Here is a 19,600-nt window from a genome sequence, read left to right as displayed (position 1 = left end):
ATTGCCGGAACTCAGCGGTAAAACTGGGCGCTGTGGTAGCCCTTCATTTAAAAATGTAGATATATAAGTTATTTTTTACTGTGGGACCAATCCCAGCCACTATCGCACGCCAAAGAAATTGAGACAGTTTCAAAAACTACATTTCATTGACTTTCTAACGGTATCAGTCCGTTTCAGTTGCAACGCTTGGGTCACATTTTCGTACCAACAAGTATTTAGCGATATTTTTCTGATATTACGAGGTTGCATCGCTTTTAACAGTGAAACATTTGATTGTGGGACTTAATTGAACTGATTTTGGACTGTGACTTGACAAATGTGATGAATGAGACAATTGGACTCCATGAAATAACATTCTTCTTAAATTGGAATGATTGCCGGTACTCAGCGATTACACTGGGCGCTGTGGTAGCACTTCATTTAAAAATGTAGATATACTAGTCATTTTTTACTGTGGGACCAATCCTAGCCGTTATCGCACGCTGAAGAAAGTGAGACAGTTTCAAAAACTACATTTCATTGACTTTCTAACGGTATCAGTCCGTTTCAGTTGCAACAGTTGCGTCACATATTCGTACAAACATGTATTTAACGATATTTTTCTGATATTACTATGTTGCATCGCTTTTAACAGTGAAACGATTGACTGTGGGACATACTTATACTAATTTTGGACTTTAACATTATAAATGTGATAATTGAGAAAATTGGACTCCATGCAATAACATTCTTCTTAAATTGGCATGATTGACGGAACTTAGCGATTACACTGGGCGCTGTGGTATCGTTTCATTTAATAATGTAGAAAAATAAGTCATTTTTACTGTGGGTCCAATCCTAGGCGTTATCGCACGATGAAGAAATTGAGACAGTGTCAAAAACTACATTCCATTGACTTTCTAACGGTGTGAGCCCGTTTGAGTTACAACAGTTGGTCAGATTTTCGTACCAACATGTACTTAGCGATATTTTTTCTGATATCACTAGGTTGCATCGCTTTTAACAGTGAAACGATTGACTGTGCGACTTAATTGAACTGATTTTGGACTGTGATATTACAAATGTGATGAATGAGACAATTGGACTCCATGAAATATTATTCTTCTTAAATTGGCATGATTGCCGGAACTCAGCGGTAAAACTGGGCGCTGTGGTAACGCTTCATTTAAAAATGTAGATATACTAGTCATTTTTTACTGTGGGACCAATCCTAGCCGTTATCGCACGCTGAAGAAAGTGAGACAGTTTCAAAAACTACATTTCATTGACTTTCTAACGGTATCAGTCCGTTTCAGTTACAACGGTTGCGTCACATATTCGTACAAACATGTATTTAGCGATATTTTTCTGATATTACTAGGTTGCATCGCTTTTAACAGTGAAACGATTGACTGTGGGACATACTTGAACTAATTTTAGACTTTAATATTATAAATGTGATAATTGAGACAATTGGACTCCATGCAATAACATTCTTCTTAAATTGGCATGATTGACGGAACTTAGCGATTACACTGGGCGCTGTGGTATCGTTTCATTTAATAATGTAGATAAATAAGTCATTTTTACTGTGGGTCCAATCCTAGGCGTTATCGCACGCTGAAGAAATTGAGACAGTGTCAAAAACTACATTCCATTGACTTTCTAACGGTGTGAGCCCGTTTGAGTTACAACAGTTGGGTCACATTTTCGTACCAACATGTATTTAGCGATATTTTTCTGATATTACTAGGTTGCATCGCTTTTAACAGTGAAACGATTGACTGTGGGACTTAATTGAACTGATTTTGCACTGTGATATTACAAATGTGATGAATGAGACAATTGGACTCCATGAAATAATATTCTTCTTAAATTGGCATGATTGCCAGGACTCAGCGGTAAAACTGGGCGCTGTGGTAGCCCTTCATTTAAAAATGTAGATATATAAGTCATTTTTTACTGTGGGACCAATCCCAGCCGCTATCGCACGCAAAAGAAATTGAGACAGTTTCAAAAACTACATTTCATTGACTTTCTAACGGTATCAGTCCGTTTCAGTTGCAACGCTTGGGTCACATTTTCGTACCAACAAGTATTTAGCGATATTTTTCTGATATTACGAGGTTGCATCGCTTTTAACAGTGAAACAATTGATTGTGGGACTTAATTGAACTGATTTTGCACTGTGATATTACAAATGTGATGAATGAGACAATTGGACTCCATGAAATAACATTCTTCTTAAATTGGAATGATTGCAGGTACTCAGCGATTACACTGGGCGCTGTGGTAGCGCTTCATTTAAAAATGTAGATATACTAGTCATTTTTTACTGTGGGACCAATCCTAGCCGTTATCGCACGCTTAAGAAATTGAGACAGTTTCAAAAACTACTTTTCATTGACTTTCTAACGGTATCAGTCCGTTTCTGTTACAACGGTTGCGTCACATATTCGTACCAACATGTGTTTAGCGATATTTTTCTGATATTACTAGGTTGTACCGCTTTTAACAGTGAAACGATTGACTGTGGGACATACTTGAACTCATTTTGGACTTTAACTTTATAAATGTGATAATTGAGACAATTGGACTCCATGCAATAACATTCTTCTTAAATTGGCATGATTGACGGAACTTAGCGATTACACTGGGCGCTGTGGTATCGCTTCATTTAATAATGTAGATAAATAAGTCACTTTTTACTGTGGGTCCAATCCTAGGCGTTATCGCACGCTGAAGAAATTGAGACAGTGTCAAAAACTACATTCCATTGACTTTCTAACGGTGTGAGCCCGTTTGAGTTACAACAGTTGGGTCACATTTTCGTACCAACATGTATTTAGCGATATTTTTCTGATATTACTAGGTTGCATCGCTTTTAACAGTGAAACGATTGACTGTGGGACTTAATTGAACTGGTTTTGGACAGTGATATTACAAATGTGATGAATGAGACAATTGGACTCCATGAAATATTATTCTTCTTAAATTGGTATGATTGCCGGAACTCAGCGGTAAAACTGGGCGCTGTGGTAGCGCTTCATTTAAAAATGTAGATATATAAGTTCTTTTTTTACTGTGGGACCAATCCCAGCCGCTATCGCACGCCGAAGAAATTGAGACAGTTTCAAAAACTACATTTCATTGCCTTTCTAACGGTATCAGTCAGTTTCTGTTACAACGGTTGCGTCACATATTCGTACCAACATGTGTTTAGCGATATTGTTCTGATATTACTAGGTTGCATCGCTTTTAACAGTGAAACGATTGACTGTGGGACTTAATTGAACTGATTTTCGAATCTGAACTTATAAAAGTAATGAATGACACATTTGGACTCCTAGAAAAGACATTCATTTTAATTTGACATGATTGTTGGAATTCACCGATTACATTGGACGCTGTGGTAGCGCCTTATTTAAAAATTTAAATTAATAAGTCATTTTTTACTGTGGGACCAATCCTAGCCGTTGACGCACGCCGAAGAAATTGAGACAGTTTCAAAAACTACATTTAATTGAATTTCTAACAGTATCACTCCGTTTCTGTTACAACGGTTGCGTCACATATTCGTACCAACATGTATTTAGCGATATTTTTCTGATATTACTAGGTTGCATCGCTTTTAACAGTGAAACGATTGACTGTGGGACTTACTTGAACTGATTTTGGATTTTAACTTTATAAATGTGATAATTGGGACAATTGGACTCCAAGAATTAACAATGTTCTGAATTTGACATGTATGCTAGAACTTAGCGAATACACTGGGCGCTGTGGTAGCGTTTCATTAAAAATGCAGATAAATAACACATTTTTTACTGTAGCACTAATCCTAGCCGTTATCGCACGCTGAAGAAATAGGGACAGTTTCTCAAACTACATTTCATTGACTTTCTAACAGTATCACTCCGTTTCAGTTACAACGGTTGCGTCACATATTCGTACCAACATGTATTTAGCGATATTTTTCTGATATTACTAGGTTGCATCGCTTTTAACAGTGAAACGATTGACTGTGGGACATACTTGAACTCATTTTGGACTTTAACTTTATAAATGTGATAATTGAGACAATTGGACTCCATGCAATAACATTCTTCTTAAATTGGCATGATTGACGGAACTTAGCGATTACACTGGGCGCTGTGGTATCGCTTCATTTAATAATGTAGATAAATAAGTCACTTTTTACTGTGGGTCCAATCCTAGGCGTTATCGCACGCTGAAGAAATTGAGACAGTGTCAAAAAATACATTCCATTGACTTTCTAACGGTGTGAGCCCGTTTGAGTTACAACAGTTGGGTCATATTTTCGTACCAACATGTATTTAGCGATATTTTTCTGATATTACTAGGTTGCATCGCTTTTAACAGTGAAACGATTGACTGTGGGACTTAATTGAACTGGTTTTGGACAGTGATATTACAAATGTGATGAATGAGACAATTGGACTCCATGAAATATTATTCTTCTTAAATTGGTATGATTGCCGGAACTCAGCGGTAAAACTGGGCGCTGTGGTAGCGCTTCATTTAAAAATGTAGATATAAAAGTTCTTTTTTTACTGTGGGACCAATCCCAGCCGCTATCGCACGCCGAAGAAATTGAGACAGTTTCAAAAACTACATTTCATTGCCTTTCTAACGGTATCAGTCAGTTTCTGTTACAACGGTTGCGTCACATATTCGTACCAACATGTGTTTAGCGATATTTTTCTGATTTTACTAGGTTGCATCGCTTTTAACAGTGAAACGATTGACTGTGGGACTTAATTGAACTGATTTTGGAATCTGAACTTATAAAAGTAATGAATGACACATTTGGACTCCTAGAAAAGACATTCATTTTAATTTGACATGATTGTTGGAATTCACCGATTACATTGGACGCTGTGGTAGCGCCTTATTTAAAAATTTAAATTAATAAGTCATTTTTTACTGTGGGACCAATCCTAGCCGTTGACGCACGCCGAAGAAATTGAGACAGTTTCAAAAACTACATTTAATTGAATTTCTAACAGTATCACTCCGTTTCTGTTACAACGGTTGCGTCACATATTCGTACCAACATGTATTTAGCGATATTTTTCTGATATTACTAGGTTGCATCGCTTTTAACAGTGAAACGATTGACTGTGGGACTTACTTGAACTGATTTTGGATTTTAACTTTATAAATGTGATAATTGGGACAATTGGACTCCAAGAATTAACAATGTTCTGAATTTGACATGTATGCTAGAACTTAGCGAATACACTGGGCGCTGTGGTAGCGTTTCATTAAAAATGCAGATAAATAACACATTTTTTACTGTAGCACTAATCCTAGCCGTTATCGCACGCTGAAGAAATAGGGACAGTTTCTCAAACTACATTTCATTGACTTTCTAACAGTATCAGTCCGTTTCAGTTACAACGGTTGCGTCACATATTCGTACCAACATGTATTTAGCGATATTTTTCTGATATTACTAGGTTGCATCGCTTTTAACAGTGAAACGATTGACTGTGGGACATACTTGAACTCATTTTGGACTTTAACTTTATAAATGTGATAATTGAGACAATTGGACTCCATGCAATAACATTCTTCTTAAATTGGCATGATTGACGGAACTTAGCGATTACACTGGGCGCTGTGGTATCGCTTCATTTAATAATGTAGATAAATAAGTCACTTTTTACTGTGGGTCCAATCCTAGGCGTTATCGCACGCTGAAGAAATTGAGACAGTGTCAAAAAATACATTCCATTGACTTTCTAACGGTGTGAGCCCGTTTGAGTTACAACAGTTGGGTCATATTTTCGTACCAACATGTATTTAGCGATATTTTTCTGATATTACTAGGTTGCATCGCTTTTAACAGTGAAACGATTGACTGTGGGACTTACTTGAACTGATTTTGGATTTTAACTTTATAAATGTGATAATTGGGACAATTGGACTCCAAGAATTAACAATGTTCTGAATTTGACATGTATGCTAGAACTTAGCGAATACACTGGGCGCTGTGGTAGCGTTTCATTAAAAATGCAGATAAATAACACATTTTTTACTGTAGCACTAATCCTAGCCGTTATCGCACGCTGAAGAAATAGGGACAGTTTCTCAAACTACATTTCATTGACTTTCTAACAGTATCAGTCCGTTTCAGTTACAACGGTTGCGTCACATATTCGTACCAACATGTATTTAGCGATATTTTTCTTATATTACTAGGTTGCATCGCTTTTAACAGTGAATCGATTGACTGTGGGACTTAATTGAACTGATTTTGGACTGTGATATTACAAATGTGATGAATAAGACAATTGGACTCCATGAAATATTATTTTTCTTAAATTGGCATGATTGCCGGATCTCAGCGGTAAAACTGGGCGCTGTGGTAGCGCTTCATTTAAAAATGTAGACATATAAGTCATTTATTACTGTGGTACCAATCCTGGCCGCTATCGCATGCCGAACAAGTTGAGACATTTTCAAAAACTACATTTCATTGACTTTCTAACGGTGTCAGTCCTTTTGAGTTACAACAGTTGGGTCACATTTTCGTACCAACATGTATTTAGCGATATTTTTCTGATATTACTAGGTTGCATCGCTTTTAACAGTGAAACGATTGATTGTCGGACTTATCTGAAGTGATTTTGGACTGTGACCTTACAAATGTGATGAATGAGAAAATTGTACTCCATGAAATATCATTCTTCTTAAATTGGAATGATTGCCGGTACTCAGCGATTACACTGGGCGCTGTGGTAGCGCTTCATTTAAAAATGTAGATATACTAGTCATTTTTTACTGTGGGACTAATCCTAGCCGTTATCGCACGCTGAAGAAATTGAGACAGTTTCAAAAACTACTTTTCATTGACTTTCTAACGGTATCAGTCCGTTTCTGTTACAACGGTTGCGTCACATATTCGTACCAACATGTGTTTAGCGATATTTTTCTGATATTACTAGGTTGTATCGCTTTTAACAGTGAAACGATTGACTGTGGGACTTAATTGAACTGATTTTGGACTTTAACTTTATAAGTGTGATAAATGAGTCAATTGGACTCCAAGAAATAACAATGTTCTGAATTTGACATGATTGCTAGAACTCAGCGATTACACTGGGCGCTGTGGCAGCGCTTCATATAAAAATGCAGATAAAAAAGTCATTTTTTACTGTAGGACCAATCCTAGCCGTTAACGCACGCTGAAGAAATAGAGACAGCTTCAAAAACTACTTTTCATTGACTTTCTAACGGTATCAGTCCGTTTCAGTTACAACGGTTGCGTCACATATTCGTGCCAACATGTATTTAGCAATATATTTCTGATATTACTAGGTTGCATCACTTTTAACAGTGAAACGATTGACTGTGGGACATACTTGAACTCATTTTGGACTTTAACTTTATAAATGTGATAATTGAGACAATTGGACTCCATGCAATAACATTCTTCTTAAATTGGCATGATTGACGGAACTTAGCGATTACACTGGGCGCTGTGGTATCGCTTCATTTAAAAATGTAGATATATAAGTCATTTTTTACTGTGGGACTAATCCCAGCCGCTATCGCACGCCAAAGAAATTGAGACAGTTTCAAAACTTACATTTCATTGCCTTTATAACGGTATCAGTCCGTTTGTGTTACAACGGTTGCGTCAGATATTCGTACCAACATGTGTTTAGCGATATTTTTCTGATTTTACTAGGTTGCATCGCTTTTAACAGTGAAACGATTGACTGTGGGACTTAATTGAACTGATTTTGGAATCTGAACTTATAAAAGTAATGAATGACACATTTGGACTCCTAGAAAAGACATTCATTTTAATTTGACATGATTGTTGGAATTCACCGATTACATTGGACGCTGTGGTAGCGCCTTATTTAAAAATTTAAATTAATAAGTCATTTTTTACTGTGGGACCAATCCTAGCCGTTGACGCACGCCGAAGAAATTGAGACAGTTTCAAAAACTACATTTAATTGAATTTCTAACAGTATCACTCCGTTTCTGTTACAACGGTTGCGTCACATATTCGTACCAACATGTATTTAGCGATATTTTTCTGATATTACTAGGTTGCATCGCTTTTAACAGTGAAACGATTGACTGTGGGACTTACTTGAACTGATTTTGGATTTTAACTTTATAAATGTGATAATTGGGACAATTGGACTCCAAGAATTAACAATGTTCTGAATTTGACATGTATGCTAGAACTTAGCGAATACACTGGGCGCTGTGGTAGCGTTTCATTAAAAATGCAGATAAATAACACATTTTTTACTGTAGCACTAATCCTAGCCGTTATCGCACGCTGAAGAAATAGGGACAGTTTCTCAAACTACATTTCATTGACTTTCTAACAGTATCAGTCCGTTTCAGTTACAACGGTTGCGTCACATATTCGTACCAACATGTATTTAGCGATATTTTTCTGATATTACTAGGTTGCATCGCTTTTAACAGTGAAACGATTGACTGTGGGACATACTTGAACTCATTTTGGACTTTAACTTTATAAATGTGATAATTGAGACAATTGGACTCCATGCAATAACATTCTTCTTAAATTGGCATGATTGACGGAACTTAGCGATTACACTGGGCGCTGTGGTATCGCTTCATTTAATAATGTAGATAAATAAGTCACTTTTTACTGTGGGTCCAATCCTAGGCGTTATCGCACGCTGAAGAAATTGAGACAGTGTCAAAAAATACATTCCATTGACTTTCTAACGGTGTGAGCCCGTTTGAGTTACAACAGTTGGGTCATATTTTCGTACCAACATGTATTTAGCGATATTTTTCTGATATTACTAGGTTGCATCGCTTTTAACAGTGAAACGATTGACTGTGGGACTTACTTGAACTGATTTTGGATTTTAACTTTATAAATGTGATAATTGGGACAATTGGACTCCAAGAATTAACAATGTTCTGAATTTGACATGTATGCTAGAACTTAGCGAATACACTGGGCGCTGTGGTAGCGTTTCATTAAAAATGCAGATAAATAACACATTTTTTACTGTAGCACTAATCCTAGCCGTTATCGCACGCTGAAGAAATAGGGACAGTTTCTCAAACTACATTTCATTGACTTTCTAACAGTATCAGTCCGTTTCAGTTACAACGGTTGCGTCACATATTCGTACCAACATGTATTTAGCGATATTTTTCTTATATTACTAGGTTGCATCGCTTTTAACAGTGAATCGATTGACTGTGGGACTTAATTGAACTGATTTTGGACTGTGATATTACAAATGTGATGAATAAGACAATTGGACTCCATGAAATATTATTTTTCTTAAATTGGCATGATTGCCGGATCTCAGCGGTAAAACTGGGCGCTGTGGTAGCGCTTCATTTAAAAATGTAGACATATAAGTCATTTATTACTGTGGTACCAATCCTGGCCGCTATCGCATGCCGAACAAGTTGAGACATTTTCAAAAACTACATTTCATTGACTTTCTAACGGTGTCAGTCCTTTTGAGTTACAACAGTTGGGTCACATTTTCGTACCAACATGTATTTAGCGATATTTTTCTGATATTACTAGGTTGCATCGCTTTTAACAGTGAAACGATTGATTGTCGGACTTATCTGAAGTGATTTTGGACTGTGACCTTACAAATGTGATGAATGAGAAAATTGTACTCCATGAAATATCATTCTTCTTAAATTGGAATGATTGCCGGTACTCAGCGATTACACTGGGCGCTGTGGTAGCGCTTCATTTAAAAATGTAGATATACTAGTCATTTTTTACTGTGGGACTAATCCTAGCCGTTATCGCACGCTGAAGAAATTGAGACAGTTTCAAAAACTACTTTTCATTGACTTTCTAACGGTATCAGTCCGTTTCTGTTACAACGGTTGCGTCACATATTCGTACCAACATGTGTTTAGCGATATTTTTCTGATATTACTAGGTTGTATCGCTTTTAACAGTGAAACGATTGACTGTGGGACTTAATTGAACTGATTTTGGACTTTAACTTTATAAGTGTGATAAATGAGTCAATTGGACTCCAAGAAATAACAATGTTCTGAATTTGACATGATTGCTAGAACTCAGCGATTACACTGGGCGCTGTGGCAGCGCTTCATATAAAAATGCAGATAAAAAAGTCATTTTTTACTGTAGGACCAATCCTAGCCGTTAACGCACGCTGAAGAAATAGAGACAGCTTCAAAAACTACTTTTCATTGACTTTCTAACGGTATCAGTCCGTTTCAGTTACAACGGTTGCGTCACATATTCGTGCCAACATGTATTTAGCAATATATTTCTGATATTACTAGGTTGCATCACTTTTAACAGTGAAACGATTGACTGTGGGACATACTTGAACTCATTTTGGACTTTAACTTTATAAATGTGATAATTGAGACAATTGGACTCCATGCAATAACATTCTTCTTAAATTGGCATGATTGACGGAACTTAGCGATTACACTGGGCGCTGTGGTATCGCTTCATTTAAAAATGTAGATATATAAGTCATTTTTTACTGTGGGACTAATCCCAGCCGCTATCGCACGCCAAAGAAATTGAGACAGTTTCAAAACTTACATTTCATTGCCTTTATAACGGTATCAGTCCGTTTGTGTTACAACGGTTGCGTCAGATATTCGTACCAACATGTGTTTAGCGATATTTTTCTGATTTTACTAGGTTGCATCGCTTTTAACAGTGAAACGATTGACTGTGGGACTTAATTAAACTGATTTTGGAATCTAAACTTATAAAAGTAATAAATGACACATTTGGACTCCTAGAAATAACATTCTTTTTAATTTGACATGATTGTTGGAATTCACCGATTACACTGGACGCTGTGGTAGCGCCTTATTTAAAAATTTAAATTAATAAGTCATTTTTTACTGTGAGACCAATCCTAGCCGTTATCGCACGCTGAAGAAATACAGACAGTTTCAAAAACTACATTTCATTGACTTTCTAACGGTATGAGTCCGTTTCAGCTACAACGGTTGCGTCCGTACCACCATGTATTTAGCGATATTTTTCTGGTATTACTAGATTGCATCGCTTTTAACAGTGAAACGATTGACTGTGGGACTTAATCGAACTGATTTTGGACTTTAACTTTATAAGTGTGATTAATGAGACTATTGGACTCCAAGAAATAACAATGTTCTGAATTTGACATGATTGCTAGAACTCAGCGATTACACTGGGCGCTGTGGCAGCGCTTCATATAAAAATGCAGATAAATAAGTCCTTTTTTACTGTAGGACCAATCCTAGCCGTTATCGCACGCTGAAGAAATAGAGACAGTTTCAAAAACTCCATTTTATTGACTTTCTAACGGTGTCAGTCCTTTTGAGTTACAACAGTTGGGTCACATTTTCGTACCAACATGTATTTAGCGATATTTTTCTGATATTACTAGGTTGCATCGCTTTTAACAGTGAAACGATTGACTGTCGGACTTAATTGAAGTGATTTTGGACTGTGACCTTACAAACGTGATGAATGAGAAAATTGTACTCCATGAAATAACATTCTTCTTAAATTGGAATGATTGCCGGTACTCAGCGATTACACTGGGCGCTGTGGTAGCGCTTCATTTAAAAATGTAGATATACTAGTCATTTTTTACTGTGGGACCAATCCTAGCCGTTATCGCACGCTGAAGAAATTGAGACAGTTTCAAAAACTACTTTTCATTGACTTTCTAACGGTATCAGTCCGTTTCTGTTACAACGGTTGCGTCACATATTCGTACCAACATGTGTTTAGCGATATTTTTCTGATATTACTAGGTTGTATCGCTTTTAACAGTGAAACGATTGACTGTGGGACTTAATTGAACTGATTTTGGACTTTAACTTTATAAGTGTGATAAATGAGACAATTGGACTCCAAGAAATAACAATGTTCTGAATTTGACATGATTCCTAGAACTCAGCGATTACACTGGGCGCTGTGGCAGCGCTTCATATAAAAATGCAGATAAAGAAGTCATTTTTTACTGTAGGACCAATCCTAGCCGTTAACGCACGCTGAAGAAATAGAGACAGCTTCAAAAACTACTTTTCATTGACTTTCTAACGGTATCAGTCCGTTTCAGTTACAACGGTTGCGTCACATATTCGTGCCAACATGTATTTAGCAATATATTTCTGATATTACTAGGTTGCATCACTTTTAACAGTGAAACGATTGACTGTGGGACATACGTGAACTCATTTTGGACTTTAACTTTATAAATGTGATAATTGAGACAATTGGACTCCATGCAATAACATTCTTCTTAAATTGGCATGATTGACGGAACTTAGCGATTACACTGGGCGCTGTGGTATCGCTTCATTTAAAAATGTAGATATATAAGTCATTTTTTACTGTGGGACTAATCCCAGCCGCTATCGCACGCCAAAGAAATTGAGACAGTTTCAAAACTTACATTTCATTGCCTTTCTAACGGTATCAGTCCGTTTGTGTTACAACGGTTGCGTCAGATATTCGTACCAACATGTGTTTAGCGATATTTTTCTGATTTTACTAGGTTGCATCGCTTTTAACAGTGAAACGATTGACTGTGGGACTTAATTGAACTGATTTTGGAATCTAAACTTATAAAAGTAATAAATAAAACATTTGGACTCCTAGAAATATCATTCTTTTTAATTTGACATGATTGTTGGAATTCACCGATTACACTGGACGCTGTGGTAGCGCCTTATTTAAAAATTTAAATTAATAAGTCATTTTTTACTGTGAGACCAATCCTAGCCGTTATCGCACGCTGAAGAAATACAGACAGTTTCAAAAACTACATTTCATTGACTTTCTAACGGTATGAGTCCGTTTCAGCTACAACGGTTGCGTCCGTACCACCATGTATTTAGCGATATTTTTCTGGTATTACTAGATTGCATCGCTTTTAACAGTGAAACGATTGACTGTGGGACTTAATTGAACTGATTTTGGACTTTAACTTTATAAGTGTGATTAATGAGACTATTGGACTCCAAGAAATAACAATGTTCTGAATTTGACATGATTGCTAGAACTCAGCGATTACACTGGGCGCTGTGGCAGCGCTTCATATAAAAATGCAGATAAATAAGTCCTTTTTTACTGTAGGACCAATCCTAGCCGTTATCGCACGCTGAAGAAATAGAGACAGTTTCAAAAACTCCATTTTATTGACTTTCTAACGGTGTCAGTCCGTTTCAGTTAGAACGGTTGCGTCACATATTCGTACCAACATGTATTTAGCGATGTTTTTCTGATATTACTACGTTGCATCGCTTTTAACAGTGAAACGATTGACTGTGGGACTTACTTGAACTGATTTTGGACTGTGATATTACAAATGTGTTGAATAAGACAATTGGACTCCATGAAATATTATTCTTCTTAAATTGGCATGATTGCCGGATCTCAGCGGTAAAACTGGGCGCTGTGGTAGCGCTTCATTTAAAAATGTAGATATATAAGTCATTTTTTACTGTGGGACTAATCCCAGCCGCTATCGCACGCCAAAGAAATTGAGACAGTTTCAAAACTTACATTTCATTGCCTTTCTAACGGTATCAGTCCGTTTGTGTTACAACGGTTGCGTCAGATATTCGTACCAACATGTGTTTAGCGATATTTTTCTAATTTTACTAGGTTGCATCGCTTTTAACAGTGAAACGATTGACTGTGGGACTTAATTGAACTGATTTTGGAATCTGAACTTATAAAAGTAATAAATGACACATTTGGACTCCTAGAAATAACATTCTTTTTAATTTGACATGATTGTTGGAATTCACCGATTACACTGGACGCTGTGGTAGCGCCTTATTTAAAAATTTAAATTAATAAGTCATTTTTTACTGTGAGACCAATCCTAGCCGTTATCGCACGCTGAAGAAAAACAGACAGTTTCAAAAACTACATTTCATTGACTTTCTAACGGTATGAGTCCGTTTCAGCTACAACGGTTGCGTCACATATTCGTACCAACATGTATTTAGCGATGTTTTTCTGATATTACTACGTTGCATCGCTTTTAACAGTGAAACGATTGACTGTGGGACTTACTTGAACTGATTTTGGACTTTAACTTTTTAAATTTGATTATTGAAACAATTGGACTCCATGCAAAAACATTCTTCTTAAATTGGCATGATTGACGGAACTCAGCAGTTACACTGGGCGCTGTTGTAGCGCTTCATTTAAAAATGTAGACATATAAGTCATTTATTACTGTGGTACCAATCCTGGCCGCTATCGCATGCCGAACAAGTTGAGACATTTTCAAAAACTACATTTCATTGACTTTCTAACGGTGTCAGTCCTTTTGAGTTACAACAGTTGGGTCACATTTTCGTACCAACATGTATTTAGCGATATTTTTCTGATATTACTAGGTTGCATCGCTTTTAACAGTGAAACGATTGACTGTCGGACTTAATTGAAGTGATTTTGGACTGTGACCTTACAAATGTGATGAATGAGAAAATTGTACTCCATGAAATAACATTCTTCTTAAATTGGCATGATTGCCGGAACTCAGCGATTACACTGGGCGCTGTGGTAGCGCTTCATTTGAAAATGTAGATATATAATTTATTTTTTACTGTGGGACCAATCCTAGCCGCTATCGCTCGCCGAAGAAATTGAGACATTTTAAAAAACTAAATTTCATTGACTTTCTAACGGTATCAGTCCGTTTCAGTTACAACGCTTGGGTCACATTTTCGTACCAACATGTTTTTAGCGATATTTTTCTGATATTACTAGGTTGCATCGCTTTTAACAGTGAAACGATTGACTGTGGGACTTAATTGAACTGATTTTGGACTTTAACTTTATAAGTGTGATAATTGAGACAATTGGATTCCAAGAAATAACAATGTTCTGAATTTGAAATGATTGTTGGAATTCACCGATTACACTGGACGCTGTGGTAGCGCCTTATTTAAAAATTTAAATTAATAAGTCATTTATTTACTGTGGTACCAATCCTAGCCGTTATTGCACGTTGAAAAAATACAGACAGTTTCAAAAACTACATTTCATTGACTTTCTAACGGTATGAGTCCGTTTCAGTTACAACGGTTGCGTCCGTACCACCATGTATTTAGCGATATTTTTCTGGTATTACTAGATTGCATCGCTTTTAACAGTGAAACGATTGACTGTGGGACTTAATTGAAATGATTTTGGACTTTAACTTTATAAGTGTGATAATTGAGACAATTGGACTCCAAGAAATAACAATGTTCTGAATTTGAAATGATTGGTAGAACTCAGCGATTACACTGGGCGCTGTGGTAGCGCTTCATTAAAAAATGCAGATAAATAAGTCATTTTTTACTGTAGGACCAATCCTAGCCGTTATCGCACGCTGAAGAAATAGAGACAGTTTCAAAAACTCCATTTTATTGACTTTCTAACGGTGTCAGTCCGTTTCAGTTACAACGGTTGCGTCACATATTCGTACCAACATGTATTTAGCGATATTTTTCTGATATTACTAGGTTGCATCGCTTTTAACAGTGAAACGATTCACTGTGGGACATACTTGAACTAATTTTGGACTTTAACTTTATAAATGTGATAATTGAAACAATTGGACTCCATGCAATAACATTCTTCTTAAATTGGCATGATTGACGGAACTTAGCGATTACACTGGGCGCTGTGGTATCTCTTCATTTAATAATGTAGATAAATAAGTCACTTTTTACTGTGGGTCCAATCCTAGGCGTTATCTCACGCTGAAGAAATTGAGACAGTTTCAAAAACTACATTCCATTGACTTTCTAACGGTGTGAGCCCGTTTGAGTTACAACAGTTGGGTCAAATTTTCGTACCAACATGTATTTAGCGATATTTTTCTGATATTACTAGGTTGCATCGATTTTAACAGTGAAACGATTGACTGTGGGACTTAATTGAACTGATTTTGGACTGTGATATTACAAATGTGATGAATGAGACAATTGGACTCCATGAAATATTATTCTTCTTAAATTGGCATGATCGCCGGAACTCAGCGGTAAAACTGGGCGCTGTGGTAGCGCTTCATTTAAAAATGTAGATATATAAGTCATTTTTTACTGTGGGACCAATCCCAGCCGCTATCGCACACCGAAGAAATTGAGACAGTTTCAAAAACTACATTTCATTGCCTTTCTAACGGTATCAGTCAGTTTCTGTTACAACTGTTGCGTCACATATTCGTACCAACATGTGTTTAGCAATATTTTTCTGATATTACTAGGTTGCATCGCTTTTAACAGTGAAACGATTGACTGTGGGACTTAATTGAACTGATTTTGGACTTTAACTTTATAAGTGTGAAAATTGAGACAGTTGGACTCCAAGAAATAACAATGTTCTGAATTTGACATGATTGCTAGAACTCAGCGATTACACCGGGCTCTGTGGCAGCGCTTCATATAAAAATGCAGATAAATAAGTCATTTTTTACTGTAGGACCAATCCTAGCCGTTATCGCACGCTGAAGAAATAGAGACAGTTTCAAAAACTACATTTCATTGACTTTCTAACGGTATCAGTCCATTTCAGTTACAATGGTTGCGTCACATATTCGTGCCAACATGTATTTAGCGATATTTTTCTGATATTACTACGTTGCATCGCTTTTAACAGTGAAACGATTGACTGTGGGACTTACTTGAACTGATTTTGGACTTTAACTTTTTAAATTTGATAATTGAAACAATTGGACTCCACGCAATAACATTCTTCTTAAATTGGCATGATTGACGGAACTCAGCTATTACACTGGGCGCTGTTGGAGCGCTTCATTTAAAAATGTAGACATATAAGTCATTTATTACTGTGGTACCAATCCTTGCCTCTATCGCACGCCGAACAAATTGAGACATTTTCAAAAACTACATTTCATTGACTTTCTAACGGTGTCAGTCCGTTTGAGTTACAACAGTTGGGTCACATTTTCGTGCCAACATGTATTTAGCGATATTTTTCTGATATTACTAGGTTGCATCGCTTTTACCAGTGAAACAATTGATTGTGGGACTTAATTGAACTGATTTTGGACTGTGACTTGACAAATGTGATGAATTAGACAATGGGACTCCATGAAATAACATTCTTCTTAAATTGGCATGATTGCCGGTACTCAGCGATTACACTGGGCGCTGTGGTAGCGCTTCATTTAAAAATGTAGATATATTAGCCATTTTTTACTGTGCGACCAATCCTAGCCGTTATCGCACGCTGAAGAAATTGAGACAGTTTCAAAAACTAAGTTTCATTGACTTTCTAACGGTATCAGTCCGTTTCTGCTACAACGGTTGCGTCACAGATTCGTACCAGCATGTGTTTAGCGATATTTTTCTGATATTACTAGGTTGCATCGCTTTTAACAGTGAAACGATTGACTGTGGGACATACTTGAACTAATTTTGGACATTAACTTTATAAATGTGATAATTGAGACAATTGGACTACATGCAATAACATTCTTCTTAAATTGGCATGATTGACGGAACTCAGTGATTTCTCTGGGCGCTGTGGTAGCGCGTCATTTGAAAATGTAGATATATAAGTCATTTTTTACTGTGGGACCAATCCTAGCCGTTATCGCACGCTGAAGAAATTGAGACAGTTTCAAAAACTACATTTCATTGACTTTCTAACGGTATCAGTCCGTTTCAGTTACAACTGTTGCGTCACATATTCGTGCCAACATGTATTTAGCGATGCAATAACATTCTTCTTAAATTGGCATAATTGACGGAACTCAGCGATTACACTGGGCGCTGTGGTAGCGCTTCATTTAAAAATTTAGATATATAAGTCATTTTTTACTGTGGGAACAATCCTAGCCGTTATCGCACGCTGAAGAAATTGAGACAGTTTCAAAAACTAAGTTTCATTGACTTTCTAACGGTATCAGTCCGTTTCTGCTACAACGGTTGCGTCACAGATTCGTACCAGCATGTGTTTAGCGATATTTTTCTGATATTACTAGGTTGCATCGCTTTTAACAGTGAAACGATTGACTGTGGGACATACTTGAACTAATTTTGGACATTAACTTTATAAATGTGATAATTGAGACAATTGGACTACATGCAATAACATTCTTCTTAAATTGGCATGATTGACGGAACTCAGTGATTTCTCTGGGCGCTGTGGTAGCGCTTAATTTAAAAATGTAGATATATAAGTCATTTTTTACTGTGGGACCAATCCTAGCCGCTATCGCTCGCCGAAAAAGTTGAGACATTTTCAAAAACTATATTTCATTGACTTTCTAACGGTATCAGTCCGTTTCAGTTACAACGCTTGGGTCACATTTTCGTACCAACATGTATTTAGCGATATTTTTCTGATATTACTAGGTTGCATCGCTTTTAACAGTGAAACGATTGACTGTGGGACATACTTGAACTAATTTTGGACATTAACTTTATAAATGTGATAATTGAGACAATTGGACTACATGCAATAACATTCTTCTTAAATTGGCATGATTGACGGAACTCAGTGATTTCTCTGGGCGCTGTGGTAGCGCGTCATTTGAAAATGTAGATATATAAGTCATTTTTTACTGTGGGACCAATCCTAGCCGTTATCGCACGCTGAAGAAATTGAGACAGTTTCAAAAACTACATTTCATTGACTTTCTAACGGTATCAGTCCGTTTCAGTTACAACTGTTGCGTCACATATTCGTGCCAACATGTATTTAGCGATATTTTTCTGATATTACTAGGTTGCATCGCTTTTAACAGTGAAACGGTTGACTGTGGGACATACTTAAACAAATTTTGGACTTTAACTTTATAAATGTGATAGTTGAGACAATTGGACTACATGCAATAACATTCTTCTTAAACTGGCATGATTGACGGAACTCAGTGATTTCACTGGGCGCTGTGGTAGCACGTCATTTGAAAATGTAGATATATAAGTCATTTTTTACTGTGGGACCAATCCTAGCCGTTATTGCACGCTGAAGAAATTGAGACAGTTTCAAAAACTAAATTTCATTGATTTTCTAACGGTATCAGTCCGTTTCTGTTACAACGGTTGCGTCACATATTTGTACCAACATGTGTTTAGCGATATTTTTCTGATATTACTACGTTGCATCGCTTTTAACAGTGAAACGATTGACTGTGGGACTTATTTGAAGTAACTTTGGACTGTGACCTTACAAATGTGATGAATGAGACAATTGGACTCCATGAAATAACATTCTTCTTAAATTGGCACGATTGTCAGAACTCAGCGGTTAAACAGGGCGCTGTGGTAGCGCTTAATTTAAAAATGTAGATATATAAGTCATTTTTTACTGTGGGACCAATCCTAGCCGCTATCGCTCGCCGAAGAAGTTGAGACATTTTCAAAAACTATATTTCATTGACTTTCTAACGGTATCAGTCCGTTTCAGTTACAACGCTTGGGTCACATTTTCGTACCAACATGTATTTAGCGATATTTTTCTGATATTACTAGGTTGCATCGCTTTTAACAGTGAAACGATTGACTGTGGGACATACTTGAACTAATTTTGGACATTAACTTTATAAATGTGATTGATTGTGGGACTTAATTGAACTGATTT

This window comes from Hydractinia symbiolongicarpus, chromosome 12 (genome assembly GCF_029227915.1).
Source record: "Hydractinia symbiolongicarpus strain clone_291-10 chromosome 12, HSymV2.1, whole genome shotgun sequence".
NCBI classification, from domain to species: Eukaryota; Metazoa; Cnidaria; class Hydrozoa; order Anthoathecata; family Hydractiniidae; genus Hydractinia; species Hydractinia symbiolongicarpus.
Note: the sequence above shows the minus strand (reverse complement) of the source record.